Source organism: Hemibagrus wyckioides, linkage group LG10 (genome assembly GCF_019097595.1).
Source record: "Hemibagrus wyckioides isolate EC202008001 linkage group LG10, SWU_Hwy_1.0, whole genome shotgun sequence".
Taxonomy (NCBI): Eukaryota; Metazoa; Chordata; class Actinopteri; order Siluriformes; family Bagridae; genus Hemibagrus; species Hemibagrus wyckioides.
The window spans coordinates 24,754,956-24,767,991 of NC_080719.1; the positions used below are offsets into that span (position 1 = coordinate 24,754,956).

At 40.1% G+C, this 13,036-nt stretch overlaps 1 protein-coding gene across 1 annotated transcript in view; it reads left to right on the forward strand.

Moving 5' to 3' along the window:
• The first annotated feature begins 2,740 nt into the window (after window positions 1–2,740).
• Window positions 2,741–13,036, forward strand: part of tbl1xr1a (TBL1X/Y related 1a) — a 61,308-nt gene continuing 51,012 nt past the window's right edge. Inside the window, exon 1 of the mRNA XM_058400869.1 lies at window positions 2,741–3,043. The gene's annotated coding sequence lies outside the window, so the exon portion shown is untranslated. The remainder of the gene's footprint in view (window positions 3,044–13,036) is intronic.

Below are 13,036 nucleotides of genomic sequence, written 5' to 3' on the forward strand. Positions count from 1 at the left end.
CTATCTATCTATTCCAACACTTATAATAATGATATATATTTTATCCTTTCTTATAACAATGTGAAGGACTTCATTTCCCATTTTATTTTATTTTTCTTGGCACTCTAAACAACGAACCTGAAAATCCAGCCTCCACTGTAATGTAGAACAATAATCAACACACTCGAATGTTATATTGGTAATATGGTAATAAACTCAGCAAAGGAATAGAGGAATACGGTTGAAGAGGCTAATCCTGCAATCAAGTCATATAGGGAAATAAGATTAAATCTACCTTCCACCTGAGAGAGAAACCTTCACCGTCTTGTCAGACAACTTCTGAATAAACTTCTTTAAAACTATAGGAAAGTGGAATATTGAGAAGCTCATGTACCACAGTTCCAAAATAGTGAGTTTTACAGAAACTCTTCTCTGTTAGCGAACAAGCTGCACCATGATGTAGTCTCCACATATTTCTATGATGTTGGTGAAATAAAGTGCTATCAGGGTACAGCTTCTGTTCATTACTCGAGGTTGAATTTTTCTCTTCTTCTGACAATGTGGTGTTTCACACAGTTTAAAATCCAGACCCTTCACTTCCTGTTTAGGTTTAGGAAATGGTTTACAATTATGTTTTCAATTATGTTTTCCCCTCACTAGTTCATTATCAGTAACAGTAGTTAATTGTATGTTAGTCCATTATGGCATTGTCTTGATTCACGTATATTTTGCTGGTTGTTTTCGAGTCCCAGTTTTTCCTGAGCTTTTCTAAATGTTGCAGTACGATTTTTTTGTTTGTCATAAATAATCATCGCTTTCAACAATAGCAATTGTTCAAACAAGACACAATAACAGTTTCGGTCAGTTAATCTGCTCTGTGGACACTGTGCAGTTCCTACAGTAACACATCACCTTACAGTGAGTTTTTGGTAGATGTCCTTAATCCAGAGCAATGTACAGTTTTAGCTCAGGGGTCCAGCAGTGGCAGTTTGGTGGACCTGGGATTCAAACTCACAACCTTCTGATCAGTAATCCAACACCTGAACCACTAAACTACCACATCCCTCAACTGTTAACCACTAATTAGCCCTAACATCAATTACACCGTTTTCCTTAATAAGCCTGGTAATGTGCTGCTAAGGTGTGGTTATGTAAACATATGTAAATATATACCTGTGTGAGTGAGTCTGTGTGTATAAGATAGATAGATAGATAGATAGATAGATAGATAGATAGATAGATAGATGGACTTTATTGATCCCATGAGGGAAATTCTTGTGTTACAGCAGCTTAGACAGTTACAAGAAACAACACAGACACACAAAATAAATTAAAAAAATAAAAATGTCTATATAAAAAAAATATATATATATATAAGTTTTGTGTTTGATTATGAACCAAACTAAAACAATAAAAAAGTGCATGAGTGAGGACTGACACATGATGGATGTACTGTAATGTTTAAGGACAGGATGTTTCAGGATGTTAGTGAGCGCTGGTCCTTATCCTCATGTTGATTATTTTCCTATTAAAGCGCAGGTGTCTTTTATTCTATTTATACTACACCAACCTTCCAGTGCTGACTTAAAAATAATAATAAAAAACACATAAGGATGTGATACTTTTTAAAATCCGTGTAGTTACCTTTTAAAAAATTTCAACATTTACACTATTTGGCAAAAACATTTTTTTAAAACTTATTTTGTGAAACTTGTGAGAAAACCCAAAGCTCCACATTCCTTAAAACTTCCCACTTAACCCGACAGCTGACACTGGAGACTCCTTCCATTAACGTCAAATAAACATCTTACAAACAAAATGCTGAGCCAACAGTCTTTTAATTCCATTTTATTATGAAGTTTGATTAAAAAGTCAGCAATCCCACATCAAACTTTTATTTATTCTGATTATAACAGCATGTCCTGAAGTCTTTTATTCCACACTGATGTACCAGCGATGAGAAGCTTTATTGATTAATGAGTGTGTGCTTTTTTTTCATCCATTTATAATTCACTCATTCGACTCATCCCTCGCTCCCTCAGCAGTGTTTTCTGTTCCTCTCTCTATCTTAAAGTTTGTACCAGAAAATATTGAGAAAGTGTATTTCATTTCATTTAGTTTTCAAGACTCTCCCATGGAGGAAACCTTCCTGATAGTTAAAACGCTGACCCTGCTGACCTCTCTCATACACATTAAACAAACACAAAACTTCACCACATTAACCAGTAAACATTTTCTTAATGAGTCTAGGATCATATTATCATATTAATGTGCATGAATGAGTCTTACTACAGAAAATATCTTCTATATGTCTGTATATATATATATATATATATATATATGGTCAGGGATGCTGTTGTAGAAATTTAATCTAATTGAAATGTTTATATTTGTGTCTTTGACAGCGATGAGGTGTATTATTATTATATTTACTTATAAAAAAACAGGAAGCCTGTACATATTAGTCTTATAATGAAGTATTAGGTGTGAGATATTAATATCATACAATGACAACATTTCTATATAGGATTTTATTAAAAACAAAAACAAAGAGATATACATTGGGCTTGTGTGGTAAAGAGCGATGAAAGAGCGTGTGTGTGTGTGTGTGTGTGTGTGTGTGTGTGTGTGTGTGTGTGTGAGTGTGTGTGTGAGTGTGTGTGTGTGAGAGAGAGATTGTGTGAGAGCTTCAGTTTGAACAAAGCTGCAGCGCCAGCCGCCCAGGCCTCCTACCATTTTCGCGCGGAAAGTCACCGCTTCAGTGTTTGAGTGTCTGAAGCCGTTGGCTGGTCCTGAACCGTTTGGCTTTCTCCACTAGCAAACAGCCCCACAAATGCACCTCATTCGCTCTTAAATATGTGTTTTTAAACCGTTTAAGCCACCTCTACGCCGCCGCAAAGCGAACCGGACGCTTGTTTGGGAATTTAACTCGCGACTCGTCGCCTCACAACGGGCTTATAACGCTTTATTGCCGCTCTGTTTTAAAAAATAGCCGAGGAGGAGGAAATTCCACACAGGCAGCACAGCACAGAAGGCTCCCCTTGTGTCGCCCGGGATTATTGAAGTAAGTGTGGATTTCTGCCGTTTATTCCTCATATCGTTCTGCTAGCGCGTGCAGAACGCTTCAAAACGAGCGAGATGTAATTATAACGGCGTATGGTCTTTATTTTTTTACTCAAAATGGTGTTCCTTGGTTAGCTTATATGACTGGGTGGGGGATGGGCAGCGTGTGTATGAGAGTGTGTGTGTGTGCGCGCGCGCGCGCCACACTGTGTGTGTGTGTGTGTGTGCGCGCACGAGAGAGGGAGAGCGCGAGTCTGTTTGCCTGCGCGTGTATGTAAATACAGTATATCACGAGGCATTAAGTCTTATTTTAAAATTTAACGCTCGTTGTTAGCATTTTAAAAAACACACATTATTATTATTATTATTATTATTATTATTATTATTATATCGATTTGCTTTTGAACGATTGATTATTCAATAAAATATTATTTTTTGTTTTACTGTTATGCGAATTAAAAACAAACAAACACAAGTTTTAATAAATATTTGAACATCATACATGCTAGCTAGTTAGCCTTAAACAGTTTCATAACACTCAGGTCACTGAACACCGAATAAGTTCTGAATAAACACTTTAACGATTTATATTATTAAGTATTTTGTGGTGAATCTATCACAGTGTTTATTGTAAAACTGTCTGTATTTCCACATGACAAATGTAGCTGTGAACTACTTGTGTGTGTGTGTGTGTGTGTGTGTGTGTGTGTGTGTGTGAGAGAGATGGTGGGGGATGGGAGAGCAACTCCGAGTCAGAGCTAAACCCCTGACAGGAGTCTTCTGAGAGGTTACACACACACCCCACACACACATTCACACACACATTCACACACACACAGAGCTAGTGTGTGTGTTTTTACCTCATGAGTCATTTTGTGAAATGTTCTGTAGTTTCCTGCTAGGGTTCTGACCCCGTTTCTGTGTTTGGTTAGTAGTTTGGATATGAAGAGCTCGGGTGGAGGAGTGGAGCGCTCACATGTGCCTGTTTTCTCCCTTCTCAGAGTGTACTTTCTCAGTCTAGAGGTCTAGTCTTAAATCTGGTGCCCCAACTCTGAATGAATCCCCCTGAAAGGTCACCGGATCCTGTGCTGGGGGCTGAGATGATAATCTTTTCCTTTTCATAACACGCGTTGAACTTTTAAAGCGTAACACAGACCGGCCGAGAGAGAAACGGCTAGCAGAGAATGGTCACTGCAGCGTTTCTAGGCTTTTGTTTGGAATAGCCGTGCTCTGTTCCCTAGGACAGAGTGGCACAGTTATGTAACCGGTGCTTGACAGATTGATGCAAGACATGGAGGATGGGATGGTGGCTCAGCAGACAGACAGTGCTCTAGTGGACTTGACTCTCTCTCTCTCTCTCTCTCTTCCATGCTGATGAGCTTGTTTAGCTGACTGTCCTGTGCTACCACGTTGACCCTGTTTCTCCAAGGCCTCAAGGTTGCCGTGCAGAGATAACATGGACAGATGGTTGCTTGCAGTTTCACAATGTGGGATAGTTTGCGTTTTTTCTTTCTAGAGCTAATTCTCGACACTTTTCCTTCCCTCACTGGTAGTTTTTAAGCTGGGGCAGGTCTTTTTTAGTTGTTTTAATTTATTATTGTTACTATTATTTATTATTATTTATTACTAACTTGCTCAGATATTTGTTTTTTTTTTTTAACACATCGCTCCACAAAGATAAGTCATCTGGTTAAGGCTCTGGGTTGTTGATCAGAAGATCCGGGATTCGAGCCCCAGCACCACCAAGCTGCCATCACTGGGGTCTTGAGCAAGGCCCTCAACTCACCTTCATCCAGAGCGACTAAAATTTTGATCTCATTTTTTTAATACACTTAGTAATTCAGGGTTAAGGGTCTTGCTCAGGGGCCCAACTTGGTGGAGCTGGGATTCAAACTCTCAACCTTCTGATCATTAATCCAACACCCTAACCACTGAGCTACATCACAACTCGCTTAGGGGTCCAAGCACCAACATCCGCTCGCACTTAGTGTGTTCTTACAAGATGTAGAAAATGTTATGAGATCTTGAATTAGTTCCATACTGATGAGTGGGTGGAGTTTAATTTGCCCTCAAAAGTGTCCGTGGCTACTTAGTCAGAGAACCTGCTCACTCAGTAGGTGTTTCACTTTACTGCTGCTTGTTTAGTTCTGCTGTAGTAGCAACCAGATTTTCATAGTGTGATAACCTCGTCTATAAATACCTTCATGTGTCACAAATGTTATTAAAAGCACACAAGCCAATGCTGAGAATTGAAGACTAAATTTATTATAAATGAAGTCTAATATATATATATATATATAAAATGTGTTTCAAAACAGGCATAACATTATGACCACCTGCCTAATAGCCTAATATTGTGTCGGTCCCCCTTTTGCTGCCACCACAGCCCTGACCCGTCGAGGTATGAACTCCACTAGAGTACTTAAAGCAGCTGTACAGGGTTAAGGTGGTAGTTAAAGCAGTTGTAAAGGGGTAAGGTGGTAGTTAAAATGACTGTAAAGGGGTAAGGTGGTAGTTAAAGCGGTTGTAAAGGGGTAAGGTGGTAGTTAAAGCAGCTGTAAAGGGGTAAGGTGGTAGTTAAAGCAGCTGTAAAGGGGTAAGGTGGTAGTTAAAGCAGCTGTAAAGGGGTAAGGTGGTAGTTAAAGCAGTTGTAAAGGGGTAAGGTGGTAGTTAAAGCAGTTGTAAAGGGGTAAGGTGGTAGTTAAAGCAGCTGTAAAGGGGTAAGGTGGTAGTTAAAGCAGTTGTAAAGGGGTAAGGTGGTAGTTAAAGCAGCTGTAAGGGTTGAAGTGGTAGTTAAAGCAGTTGTAAAGGGGTAAGGTGGTAGTTAAAATGACTGTAAAGGGGTAAGGTGGTAGTTAAAGCGGTTGTAAAGGGGTAAGGTGGTAGTTAAAGCAGTTGTAAAGGGGTAAGGTGGTAGTTAAAGCAGCTGTAAAGGGGTAAGGTGGTAGTTAAAGCAGCTGTAAAGGGGTAAGGTGGTAGTTAAAGCAGTTGTAAAGGGGTAAGGTGGTAGTTAAAATGACTGTAAAGGGGTAAGGTAGTAGTTAAAGCAGTTGTAAAGGGGTAAGGTGGTAGTTAAAGCAGCTGTAAGGGTTGAAGTGGTAGTTAAAGCGGTTGTAAAGGGGTAAGGTTGTAGTTAAACCGGCTGTATGGGGTAAGGTGGTAGTTAAAGTGGTTGTAAGGGGTAAGGTGGTAGTTAAAGTGGTTGTAAAGGGGTAAGATGGTTTTTAAAGTGGCTGTAAGGGGTAAGGTGGTAGTAAAAGTGGCCGTAAGGGGTAAGGTGGTAGTTAAAGCATCTGTAAAGGGGTAAGGTGGTAGTTAAAGTGGCTGTAAGGAGTAAGGTGGTAGTTAAAGTGGTTGTAAAGGGGTAAGGTGGTAGTTAAAGTGGTTGTAAAGGGGTAAGATGGTTTTTAAAGTGGCTGTAAGGGGTAAGGTGGTAGTAAAAGTGGCCGTAAGGAGTAAGGTGGTAGTTAAAGTGGTTGTAAAGGGGTTAGGTGGTAGTTAAAGCGGTTGTAAAGGGGTATGTTGGTTTTTAAAGCGGCCATAAGGAGTAAGGTGGTAGTTAAAGCGGATGTAAGGTTTAAGGTGTCATGCTGAAACCTCTACAGTTGTAACCAGCACTAGTTTAGCGACAGTTACACAGCGGTTTGTCAACATTGCCATGTTTTTCTGCGTGTTTTTCCACTAACTGTGAAAGAAAGTTCGAAGCATTTTATCGTAATTAACAGACTCGAATCCTGCACTAGCCTTCCTGACTTGACTAATTTGTGCAAACATTGACGTCCTAATTAAAACTCTCATGGGAATACTGCACTTTCACTTCCTTTCTGATCTTTGATGAAGTTTTGTTAAATGAATATCAGAAAAGGGAAGTGTTTTCTGATGAGGGGTTCAGACGCCCACAAATCCTCACGTTGCATCCAGTCCCGTTGGCGAAAAGTCAAACTCTGCTGAACTTTATAGCATCTCTGGCCTTTTTCTCCAATAGTCCGATGGTGTGCCGTCGCTCATCGTCACCATTACGTTTAAAATGAGTAACACATGGCGTCATGTTGTAGTAAGTGGTGTTACTTTGGGTTAAGGTTGAAGCAGTGTCGTAAACATCAGTTACATCATCCCATATCAGCAGTGCGTGTTATTCGGGTATTTGGAAAACTGTTAATTAGTTTTTTATGATCAGATCTGTAGCTTTCTGGTGTAGAGATGCAGAATTGCGCGGTCTTGTAGCATGTCTGTACCTGTTAGAACATAAAATAAACCGATGGTGCTGTCACACCCTGGCCGGGTGTGCTGTCGTATTAAGAGTTGGTTGTTTTAAATGTCTACTATAACGCTTTCACACCTTCATTTTTTTTTTGTTTGTCTCCAAGTATGTGAAACATTATATTATTTTTTGTTTGCTGTTTTGGTTTGTTTTCTCACTGTGCGTCATTAAACCAAGACCCAAAAAATGTTGGTGCAGATTCATCTCAGGTGGATGACAGAAAAATGTAAAAAAAATCAAGTTCTAAGAAATCACCCACACATAGATGAATTCCTAGATAATTATAGAAATGACTAGTCTAAATATTTAATGTTTAACCTACACCGATCAGACATAAAATTATGACCACCTACCTAATATTGCGTTGGTCCCTTCCAAAACAGCCCTGACCCGTCCTGCACTGTGTATTCTGACCCCTTTCTATCAGAACCAGCATTAACTTCTTCAGCAGTTTGATCAACAGTAGCTCGTCTGTTGGATCGGATCACACGGGTCAGCCTTCTCTCCCCACGTGTATCAATGAGCTTCGACCGTACATGACCCTGTCTCCGGTTCACCACTGTTCCATCCTTGGAGCACTTTTGATAGATACTGACCACTGCAGACCGGGAACACCCCACAAGAGCTGCAGTTTTGGAGATGCTCTGATCCAGTGGTCTAGCCATCACAATTTGGCCCTTTTGGTCAAACTCGCTCAAATCCTTACACTTGTCCATTGTTCCTGCTTCTAACATCAACTTTGAGGACAAAATGTTGACTTGCTGCCTAATATATCCCACCCACTAACAGGTGCCATGATGAGGAGATACTCAGTCTTATTCACTTCACCAGTCACTGCTCACAGTGTTGTGGCTGACTGGTGTATAGTGTTTATTTTTATTTTATTTTTTTATATTGGTCGAACTCCCTAGAAAACCGCCCACTCAGCAGCACTTCAGCTCTGTCCTTTGGCTCACTTTGCACGTCATGGCTTATTTTAGCAGCTCACGTCAGCAGAAACACGTCGCCCACAACCCTAAACTCGCACCATGTCTGGTTCATTTCATGCAGCTGGATTGATTCATTTACTTCAATCAAACCACTCTGGAAGTGGATCAAGACCATCTCGCTCAGAAGGTCTTGGACCTGTTATTGGTTCTGTGTGTCAGCTCCGTGTTCACACCTGCACAAACAATTCACATCGAAGAGGAAAACGCCCCTCACTGCATATGTGAAAGCACCTTTTAAGACTACTTCTAAATGTTAAGAGCTGAGGAACTGCTGCTCTTCTGTTAATGACTCAATCATCCATTACAAGTTTTAGTCCTTTCCAGAATTAATGGCACCATTCATAAATCATGGTTCTGTCAAAAAAAATCATTCTCAAAACATATTTTAGTTTTTTTTTTATTAAATTTTTGCAGGCGTACAAAATGTCACCTCAGTTACATAAAGAAACATGTCTGATGAGGAGAAACGATCAATACAACAGAAGCCCCACCCACAATCATCCCAAGATGCCAAAAAATAAATAAATTAAATAAATTAATTAAAATAAATTAAATAAATAAATAATATAAATAAATAAAAATGAAACAAATCAAATAAATAAATAAAACTTTAAAAAAGTACAAAACAAAGAAATAAATAGATAAAATAAGATAAATAAATTATTAAATAAATAAATAAATAAAAATATCTAATGACTCTAATGAGAAGGTCCGAGTGTTACACTTAGGTTCTCAACAAAACCCACTATAGGGCTCCAGATTTTGTAAAAGGATTGCAGTGATCCATTGGAAGAGTGTCTAATTTCTCCGAGGTAGATGCCGTATCCAATGCCCATGTGATGGAGGAGATGCGTATGTCCATTTAAGGAGGATGGCACTAGCTGACAAGGAGGTAAAGGCAATGATGCCAAGCGATGTGGACGATGAGACTGAAGCAGGGGAGACCTAACATATTTTAGATCAGTGTTGGTGTTCTTCATATTAAGGTCAGTTCGGATGGTTATAGTTAGAGATTGACACGTTGGTGTCGTTTTTTGTAAACATTAGTTATATCAGGTTTTTTCTTTTTTAATGCTAGTAGAACTAACCCAAGGTTTATTACTCAGTCATGAGCCACTCATCCGGTTCCTATCCCCTCCTCCTCTCCCACCGACACGAAACCACATCCTAGCGGAGTTTAAAACACAGAACAGTTAAGTACAGACATCTTCTGATTCAACTTGTCAGAGCATCAAGACTTAAGGATTGAGGGTTGATTGAGACTGAGGGTTGTACGTTATCAGATGGAGCTTCTGAAGAAAACTCTCCTTTGTGTCGTATCTCTTTTTGTGATAAATCAGTAACAGATCAACTTCTCTCATACTCATATACACACACACGTTTCCTAACACGGTTATCTCTTACACACGTTATGATTTCTCTCAGGTAAAGATCAGGCGCGTGTGTGTGTTCACCTGAGGTCTACGTGGAGTGTAAGGAATGTTTTATTTTTGACACCTCACCCCTTACTTCTGATTTATTCAGAGATCACTTGTGTGAACGGATCAGAACCATGCTTTTAGATGTGATGTGATTTTTAAAATTTTTTGGAATTTAATTTGCATTACATGATTAGCATACACACACATTTCCTGTCTGAGAGAACGCACCACACGCTGAAAATCTCACGTTTTGCCTGTGCTGCTTCTTGACACGTTTTACTGATGCGGACAAAGGTGATGTTTAAATTCTCAGGATTTTTTCAGTATGCGTTTGTTCATATTTGCTCTAAAAGTTGTGTTATAGCAGATTGCACACGCGGTAGATTTGGTGGAATTTGTGTTTCAAACACTTCAGCTTGTTTATCACCTTTTCTCACAAATGATTCATCGTGTGAACTTTACAGTGCCGCACTTCTGACGAGACATTTTGGCACTAATTTCCGATGTTCAGTTTTTCTAAAAATGTCCGTATTATGTGTCTTTTAAAAACATCTGAACATTACTCCTGATCATTTCCCAGGAATTGAATCAACACTCTTATTTTCACCCATGACCCTGTCTCCGGTTCACCACTGTTCCTTCCTTGGACCACTTTTGATAGATACTGACCACTGCAGACCGGGAACACCCCACAAGAGCTGCAGTTTTGGAGATGCTCTGATCCAGTGGTCTAGCCATCACAATTTGGACCTTTTGGTCAAACTCGCTCAAATCCTTACGCTTGTCCATTTTTCCTGCTTCTAACATCAACTTTGAGGACAAAATGTTGACTTGCTGCCTAATATATCCCACCCACTAACAGGTGCCATGATGAGGAGATACTCAGTCTTGTTCACTTCACCTGGTCATAATGTTATGGCTGACCGGTGTATTTTGATTTTATTATTTTTCTGGTGTAATAGATACAGTGGTTTCTAAGCCACCAGATTGTTGCATTATTCCACAGAGCGAACGTGATCGTGTATTAGCTTATACATACTTTTGCATGTACTTCATCTGTTAGTGAAGATTAATGGTTCAGGGAGTCGGAGGTTCTGTTGTCTTGCATTTTGTTTGAGCAGCGGTTATTAATCTCGCTCACTCTACGTGCTCTGGCATCCTCCTGCTACAGACGGCTACAATACAGGAGGCCCAGAAAGATCTTAAAATACGTTAAACATCCAAGCAAGGGATTTAAAGATTAATCAAAGAAGACTTGATGGACAGTGCATTGACGTAAGCCCTTATGGAAATAGTGTTTGTGTGTGGCTTTCGCAAACACAGTTATGTAATCAGAGTGACTGAGGATGTTTCACTGAGACTTCAACGGTCGGGTCAGGAACACAGCAGCTGGACGAGAACCGTGGAGGGTCAGGAAACTTTCATTGAAGCATTCACGTCTGACAACCTAAAGAAAACGTTTGAGTTTATACACGAAGAGGAGGATTTCGGCTTCTAAAGCTAGGTGAATGATCCTGTAGAGGTCCCGTTAATCTTGTTTTTCAGTCTAAGACTGGATGAAAACTAAGTCCACCGTCGGATCGTTTCAGAGGTCCAGCAAAAGCTTGTGATTTGTGGAAGCAAGCTGTTAAAGTTTTTGTTTGAAAAAACATACCTTGTCATATCAGATTTAAACTAAAGCATTTTATTTCCAATTTTGAAATAAAGGTTCATCATAAATGCTTTTATACTATAATCTGAACTTTTTTTCCTCTTTCATATGCGATCACTCTCATGATCGAATTTAATGAGTGACCTTTGACCTCCAACGTGAAACGGTGTGTTTGTAGTTCATTATATAATATTTCTGCTGTTAGCTTCTTTTGTTTTCCTTCCCAAAAATGAGCAGTTCCCATCTTTAGAAGGATTACTGGTTACATTTAGGCCATCACTGACCGTTGCACCGTCCTGTGGTGTGGTGTCGTATTTTCACTATTTCTAAAGAGTTCAATTTCCTTTGTCCTGCTTAAGGTTATAAATAAAAAAAAGATGCATGTTTCCGGCTGCACGTGGCAACCAAGAAAAACCCTTATTGAAGTTTTGACCTATATCTTGAAATAGAACTTGGACACCGTTGCGGTGGTTGGAGGAAAACAAACCCCACCAAAAGATGACCTTTGTTCTTATTTATGTATAAACACTTTGCGATGCATACATATAACCCCTTACACAGGCAAGGTACTGAGACTGATCGAGAACCGTCCTTTTGTACTTGTAACAGACTGGTCAGTTTTGGTTCCGGTCCAGCTTCTGGCTTGAGGTTTTTGGGACTGCATCAGTCTTTCAACCAAGACCCTTTTTTATTACGCGAAGTGACCATGCAAACATGTAGGCTGGCGTCAGTGACTTCTTGACCATTGTACATTGTCTTGGCTTCCACTCAGACAGTGAGTTGTATCTGAAGATTTGTGATGTGCATCAGACGTTCACCAGGAGGCGGAGTCTTAAAGTACACACCAGTTATCACTTTAGCCGACCTTTTTGTCCATGAAAACATCAACGAGTCATAAACCACAGCAAGGTCGTACCGGGCGGCTCCTGTAAAACTCGCTGACTCCGTTTCATCCGCACACATTTCCACAAGCCCAGAACGATGTCTGATAACAATTTATTCCAAATAAAACCCCGTCTTTCCCAACATTTTATTGGTTTAAATAGTCAGTCAGTCATTTGGCCGAATGAAAACAGGCCTGAGGGTTTAATGACCGCTCTGCCACAGATTCCTCACCAGACACAAATCGTGAGCCAGCATTGTTAAATTTAGGGAAAAAAAAACCAACAACAAGCGATCATCAAGGCCGAGTGTCCTCACAGCCCACTAGCAGTGTGAGCTTTCCCAGGCGTCAAATTATCACCTCGCTTCATCTGTTTCTTCTCGCGACGCACACAGTTCCTCTCACATGATCATTTCTTCTGGAGGTTTTATTTTATTCACACTTCTGCTTCACAAAAACGGACTGCCAGGAGGAAGGCGTCCTGTTAAACACATACCCTATACTGCCAAAAGTTTTGGGACACCCCTCCAAATCATTGAATTCAGGGGTTGGGCTCGGTCCCTTAGTTCCAGTGAAAGGAACTCTTAATGCTTCAGCTTCATACCAAGACATTTTGGACAATTTCATGCTCTTTGTGGGAACAGTTTGGGGATGACCCCTTCCTGTTCCAACATGACTGCACACCAGTGACCAAAGCAAGGTCCATAAAGACATGGATGAGTGAGTTTGGTGTGGAGGGACTTGACTGGCCTGCACAGAGTCCTGACCACAACCTGATAGAACACCTTT